The 7,347-nt window shown below is 45.1% G+C and overlaps 1 long non-coding RNA gene across 1 annotated transcript; it reads right to left on the reverse strand.

The window, feature by feature from the left end:
* Nucleotides 1-472: 472 nt before the first annotated feature.
* On the reverse strand, nt 473-4,616 carry LOC126990416 (uncharacterized). The gene is made up of 2 exons (XR_007744361.1): nt 4,404-4,616; nt 473-2,764 (listed from the first exon to the last, which is right to left on the reverse strand). It is a non-coding gene; the product is annotated as an uncharacterized LOC126990416 (long non-coding RNA).
* Nucleotides 4,617-7,347: the final 2,731 nt, after the last annotated feature.

Here is a 7,347-nt window from a genome sequence, read left to right on the forward strand (position 1 = left end):
AATATTCTTCCTTAGTAGTACAATTCACTCTTGACTCTTCACTGGCCACTAGCTTACTAAGACTGGGACCGACTCCTCTCACCCTCTTCTCATATATATATATATATATATATATATATATATATATATATATATATATATATATATATATATATATATATATATATATATATATATATATATATATATATATATATAATATATATATATATATATATATATATATATATATATATATATATATATATATATATATACCAAACAGTACAGTCTAGAACGTTACAGTACATATTCCATTATACAAGAACATGTAGCAAAAATATGTGCGAGTTGGCAACACTTCCCGCCTGGCCGCGGGCGGGGCCTTGCTCTCCACACCTCCCAGAGGCCCATAGACCCCGGGGGAAGCTTCCAGCACAATAATATTTTTCATTTTTATTAGTTCATACAACATACATTAACTATATGCATATTATACAACATATGCATAACTATATACATTAGATCATAGAGTGAGTGAGAGACTCGAGAGGTGAGATAGAGAGAGAGGTCTCTCTCTCTCTCTCTCTCTCTCTCTCTCTCTCTCACCTCACCACAGCTCACAGGACCCCACAGATGTACCCCCCCACAGTAGGCTGACAACCCCCCACAGACACATACCCCCCCCCCCCCCCCCAGCCTCATGAAGGACCCCCTCCTCCCTCCCCCCTAGCCAACATAGCACCCACATAACCCTATCAATGTTACTATGTGTATGTATATGCATGTATGTGTGTTTTTCTATTAATAAAAAGTTAATTTGTGATGCTTGTGCTATATTCATATGAGAGAGAGAGAGAGAGAGAACGAAATGAGAAGCAAAAGAGAGAGGAGGTAAGGGAAGGAAACAGATGAGAGAAGGAAAACAAATAATGAAAGAAAGAACAGAAGAAATTTACCAATAAAAGAAAGAGAGAAAGGTATCATAAGGGGGAGAGAGAGAGGCAAGGTAATAATATTAAATAGTAATAGTGTCTCAACTAACCTACTAACTAACTATGGGATGACAGAAAGAGATGACCAGAGAGAGAGAGGAGATATTAAGGCAAGGCAAGGCAAGGTAAGGTAAGGCAAGATAGTGTCTTAACTAACCTACTAACTATGGAATGACAGAAAGAGATGACCAGAGAGAGAGAGGTAAGGTAAGAAGATACAAACAAAATAAACTCAACTATGTACATAGCTAACCATATGAGACTGTATGTTATATATACTCTATAACAAAGGCAATATTATCTTAACAGAGAGAGGGAAAGCTCTCTAATCAGTATGTAGCAAACTGTATAGGCCTATGTATATGCCTACCTAGTGAGAGTAAGCTGAACTATAACACAGGCAATATTATCTTAACAGAGAGAAAGAAAGCTAGCTCTAAACTGTATAAAACTAACTATCTGAACTGTAGGCGAATTGACCTCAACTATACAGTAAACCCTGGATATAACGGACCTGCTTATAATGGATTTCGGATATAACGGACAAGGTCAGAGGGTCAGAAATCCACAGGGACCAACCAAGAATAGTTTTTGAACCACCCGTTTCTGGTAACTACAACAGCTTAACCCGGTAGCAGCGGGGATCACATGTTTCTTAATGGTCCCTCTAAGCGAGAAAAATGAGAAAAAAATTCACCCCTCACACAAACCATTTCATAATATATATCAAAGCATTTATGATCAGATTATGTATCATCTATTTTTTTGGGGTTATATCATGGCACAAATTTGGCCTGTCGCTGCTACACGGTAAAGCCACAAATTTGGCCCGTCGCTGCTACCGGGTTAACTATATACATAATACAGTAAACCCTGGATATAACGGACCCGATCATAATGGATTTCGGATATAACGGACAAGGTCAAAGGGTGAGAAATCCACGGGGACGCACCGAGAATAGTTTTTGAACCACCTGCTTCTGGTAACTACAACAGCTTAACCATATACATATACAGTAAACCCTAGATATAACAGACCAATTTATTATGGATTTCGGATATAATGGAGAAGGTCATAAAAAGTTGGAAAGTTTGGTTAAGTCTGCGCAACATCTGTGGTCATATGCCGGAGAGAGACAGAAGGGGAAGGAATTATAGGAGAAGGGAACAGATCGCAGGAGACGGGACACAACCCCCGATTAATACCTGGTACACTGCTGGGTGGACAGGGACGTAGGGTATTGGAAAAGCTGCCCAATTTTGTCCACTCCGTCCGGGAATCGAACCCAGGCTCTAAAGGTTGTGAGCTGAGTGTGCTAACCACTGCACCACGAAGCCCCGTCTAAACTGTATGTAAATTTATGTGAGTGTAACTGTATGCATCTAACTGTATGTGACTGTAAGATGAACTATATATGTACTTCTCTGTTGATTCCTTTCCATTCCTTCCCTTCTCTTTCCTTTCCTTTCCTTTCCTTCCCTTCCTTTCCTTTCCTTTCCTTCCCTTCCTTTCCTTCCCTTCTCTCTCCTTCCTTCCCTTCCCTTCCTTTCCCTTCTCTATCCTTCCTTTCCTTATCCTTCTCTTTCCTTTCCTTCCTTTCCCTTCTCTTTCCTTCCCTCTCCTATCCCTTTCCTTTCCTTCCCTTCCTTTCCTTCCTTCCCTTTCCTTCCCTATCCCTTCCCTTCCCTTTCCTTCGTACTGTGACCTTCTTGACCTCTTGCGACCTTTCCTTGGACTGGGGTGACTGGGTCTTGGGTCTTCTGAGATGGCCTTCCTTCCTTCTTCAGAGCTGTGGATAAAGATGGTTATTAATATATTTTTCATTATTATTATTATTATTATTTATTATTTATTATTTCTCTCTCTCTCTCTCTCTCCCTCCTTATTCCTCTTTCATCTTCCTTCTCTCCTCTCCCTTCTTTTATCTCCCTCCTTGTTATCTCTTTCTCTCTCCCTTCCTCTCTCTCTCTCTTTGTCTTATCTCCTCTTTTCTTCATATCTTTAATTTTATCAGTTTCTCCCTTTATCGTCCTTTCTCTCGCCCTTCTTTCCTTCCTTCCCTTCCTTTCCTTTCCTATCCTCTCCTTCCCTTCCTTTCCTTTCCTTCCTTCCTTCCTTCCTTCATTCCATTCCCTTCCCTTCCCTTCCCTTCCTATCCTTTCCTCCACTCCCGATAGTCCGCCCCGAGCTGCCCCGTCCCAGTCCCTTGGTGAGCAGTTAGTCCAGCCCCTGAACTTGGCTGGTTGGGGGGAGGGGCTTCAACCCCCTCCCCCCACAAAAATCTATACCTGCCTAAAACAAAATATAAAGTAGAGGTCGGGGTCGTGGTGTGAGCCTTGACCCCGATCTGGTTTTGCTGGGGGCATAAGGAAAAAAGAATATGTAATGTCGGATTTTATGTCTCATTAAAATATCAAACACATCATTAACTGCCATTGTTTTAAAAGTAATGTTTGCTGTACGCTTCAGCGGAGGGAGTTGTCTGTTGTCTGTTTGAATCTTGCCCAGACTCTGAGGAGCACATTGATCCACCCCACAGGTACATATTCGTTCAGTTTTGACAGCCATCGCTCAGAGCCTCATACTTTGCTAGCACAAAATTCGTAAGAACTGGATGAAATTCCAGGAAATTGACGGGATCTTAGTACTGTGGAATCTTGGTGGGGGTGTGTGGACTCGGTCACAGGCTGGGCAGAGGTGCGTGGCCTGAAAAGTTAGGGAACCGCTGGACTAGCCACTCTCTTTGTTTTGGGGGAAGCCTGCAGAACCAGGCTCAGGGTTACCCTTCGGAGGGCTCTGCGTGTGGGCTCCTGGAATGTCTGGAGCTTTTGGGCTAATTGTGTGATCAAGACCATGCTGGCAGCCAGCCTGGCTGAAGAGGGTCCTTGGATCTTCAACCCGCTGCCAAAAGAGGTCAGGGGCTTATCTGGCTGCCCAGTAGAGAGCTTCAAGGCTGGACTGGACAAGTTCCTGAAGACGGTGCCAGATGAACCTCCTGTGCCAGGGTACACAGCCCAGTGCCGCACCTCCCATGCACTACCCGATCAAGTGGCTCTACAGGACAGGGACGCCAGGATGGCCAGCAGTGGCGGACCACCGCGGCTGTGAGCCTCTAGACTACACATAAGTAAACATAAGTAAGTAATTGACTCCACGCCTCCAAAATCCGATATTCCGCTTCCATATTATAGTTCTGGGAGGAAATGCATGTCCCTCAACCATAACATGAAGGCGCAAGTACTTGAAAGTGAAGGAAAAAGGCCTAATCCCCTTCCCCTAATGATCACAGCCTCCCTCCAGCATCTCATCTCTCCAGAGTCTCATATCTCCCTCACAGCATCCCTCCCTCTCCCTCTCTCTCTCAGCCCCACAGCCTTCCACACAGCCTCACACCCTTCTTCACAGCCTTACAGCCACAGAAAACTCACCAAAACAGACGAAGAACACGAAAATATGAAGGATCTGTCAAACAGCCATTTGCTGAACAGTGACCACCTTCCTCCTCTTCCTCCTCTGTACCTTGGATGATATTATTAATTAAAGGCATTTCTAAGGTAAATTAACCCTTCCCGAGGCTCCCTAAGGTAAATTTAAGGTAGATTTCCCTTAATATAGCACCGTAAGGTAAGATTAGGAGAGAGAGAGAGAGAGAGAGAGAATAACACCATCATCATCATCATTAGCCAGAGGGAACACGGAGAAGAGAGAAATAATCATAATAAACATAATAGTACATTTTATTTTCATTATTTCTTTTAATCATACATATATAATTTGGGGTCAGGGGAGTCAGGTCAAAGGGTCATTAGTAGGGTAATTACAAGGCAGCTGACCATTACATATTAGATGGTGAGAGGAGGGGAGGGGGAACAGCTGAGGATAGTGGGGATAGGTATGGATAGGGGGTGGGACAGGATTAGATATGGGGACAGCTGAGGATAGGTAGGACACGGTTGGATAGGAAGGACAAGATTGGATAAGGACGAGGTTGGATAAGGGGAGGGCGCTAGGATTGAATTGGAAGGACAGGTTTGGAAAGGGGGGACAGCTGAGGATAGACAGGACAGTGTGATATGAGACAACTATATAGTGATAGATAGGACAAGGTTGGATAAGGGGATGGGACAAGATTGAATAGGAGGGACAGGCTTGGATAGGGGGAGCAGCTGAGGATAGGCTGGACAGTGCGTGATATGGGACAAGGTTGGATAAGTTGGTGGGACAAGATTGAATAGGAGGGACAGGTTTGGATAAGGGGGACAGCTGAGGATAGGGAGGACAGTGTGTGATATGGGGTCCCGTGCAAGAGTCTCCGCCTTGCGCTTCGGCGGGGGTGCCCGAGCGAGAGACGCGTCATTATTTTCATCATTTTCTCCTTGTCCAGAGTGTGAGGGAGCACCATCCACGAGGGTAAGGTAAATATAAGCTTGAAAGAGGCGTGGGCAGGAACAGGTAATTAAGGCGGGAAGTGGTTAAAAATGGGAATACTATGACGAACAAGGAGAGGTGGTGGTGGGTAAGGCATACTCCACCACTGCCTCCACCTTCTCTCCACACACCACTCACTGCCTCCAGCACCTCCTTTCCTCTCCACACCAGTCATATCAGTCTCACCCTTCACTGCCTCCACCTTCTCTCCACACACCAACCAGCTTCACTCACTGCCTCCAGCACCTCCTTTCCTCTCCACACCAGTCCCAGCAGTCTCACCCTTCGCAGCCTCCCTCACTGCCTCCACCTTCTCTACTACACACACCAGCAAGCTTCACTCTTCATGTATTCCCTGAATTTCACTCCACTACATCTCCGCACAACCACAGCGCGTCACAAAACACACAAGAAATTAATCCAAACCAGGTAAGGATTTTGCTGGTGCCAGCTAGGGACCTAACCCACAACCAGTGAGATGGGAAAACCACTCCTTAACCAGGTGACCAAAGAAGCACCCCCCCTCTCTCTGAGTGAGTTATGGGAGGCTTGCCCATCAGGTGGGTCATGGCGCTACACAACTTCCCTTCTCTGTCTAAATTAATTTTGGTATTATTCTAGTGTTTGCCCATACTCACTCCTCGCAACCAAAATTGGCTAGGGGGCCATTGAGACTTCGGGGAATGCGGTGGTAAACATGAAATGCGTCGCAAATGCATAGTTTTTTAGTTATGGGGGGTTGAAAAAATACCCTAGATGTAGGGAAATTCCTTAATTAGTCAGATGTAGAGAAATTTCATACATTCCGGGTTTTTTTACAACGTACGGAAACCATGCAATTTCACTCTCTCCACACCAAAGGTGGGTTCGAAGGAGGCGAAGCCCCCCGTTACAGTATTAAGGTCATAATGAAGCATCTAAACGGTAAGTAATTTACGTCATAGGAATCTTGCAACCGTCATATATGACTATGTATTCACTTACTGGTAGCACATACGAACGCGTGAAGCAGGTTTGGTATCACATACAAACACATGAAGCAGGTTCGAACGCAGGTTACTTGTGTTCAGTGTCCCTCAGTTAGCTGTTAGGTCATAGAGTTTGGTTGGGGTACTTTAAGAGGGGGGGCATAGCCCCACCCCCCTTGCTTGGTGTGAGAGAAAATTCTGGCATTTCACCTCCAGACCACATCGACCTACTGATGCATCAAAGACAGACCTCCAACAGACACTGGGGTAACAGACTGACAGCTAACCTCATGGCGGGCACACATGATCCAGCCTGGCCCATCCTGCTGATAAAAGTGGGCGGGGCATCGTCGGCTGGATGAGGCACACACACGGTGTGGCAGCCTCATGAAAAATAAACACTCTGTGCCGTGCCACCGTGTTGATAACACTGAGCCACTTCCTGAAGCTGACCTGCTATCTATGGCACCCAGATCTTTTAGATGCTTCAATTTTTTTCATCTTTTTTCTGAAGAAACTGCGCATATTATTCAGTTTCTTTTTCACCATATCGCAGTCTGCATCTTTAATTTTCTCCTTCATTTTATTGATAAGCATCTCATATGCTGTGTTTTTCATGTCTCTGTTTGCATATGATTTATGCCTCACATTCCATAAGCATGGCTGGCCCTTATAAAGTTCTATAAAGTCCACCCAGAACTCCTTAACTAGCCAAATGTCTGACATTTCAATTGCAGAGACCCTACGTAGTATGTGTTGCAAACGTTTACACGGCGGCTGCCAGTGACGCTCTGATTTCTCGCCTCAAGGCCGCGCCAAATGAGCCACACACACGGTGAGGCGTGAGGCCGTGCGGGAGGGATTTTCAAACACAGACCGATGGCCATCCGGCCACCTCATGGGGCCAGGCCGGACGAAATACACCCACACACATGGACTGAAAGCCTTTAGCCCCGCCCACTTTGAGCCGGCCGGA

Source organism: Eriocheir sinensis, unplaced genomic scaffold (genome assembly GCF_024679095.1).
Source record: "Eriocheir sinensis breed Jianghai 21 unplaced genomic scaffold, ASM2467909v1 Scaffold1622, whole genome shotgun sequence".
NCBI classification, from domain to species: Eukaryota; Metazoa; Arthropoda; class Malacostraca; order Decapoda; family Varunidae; genus Eriocheir; species Eriocheir sinensis.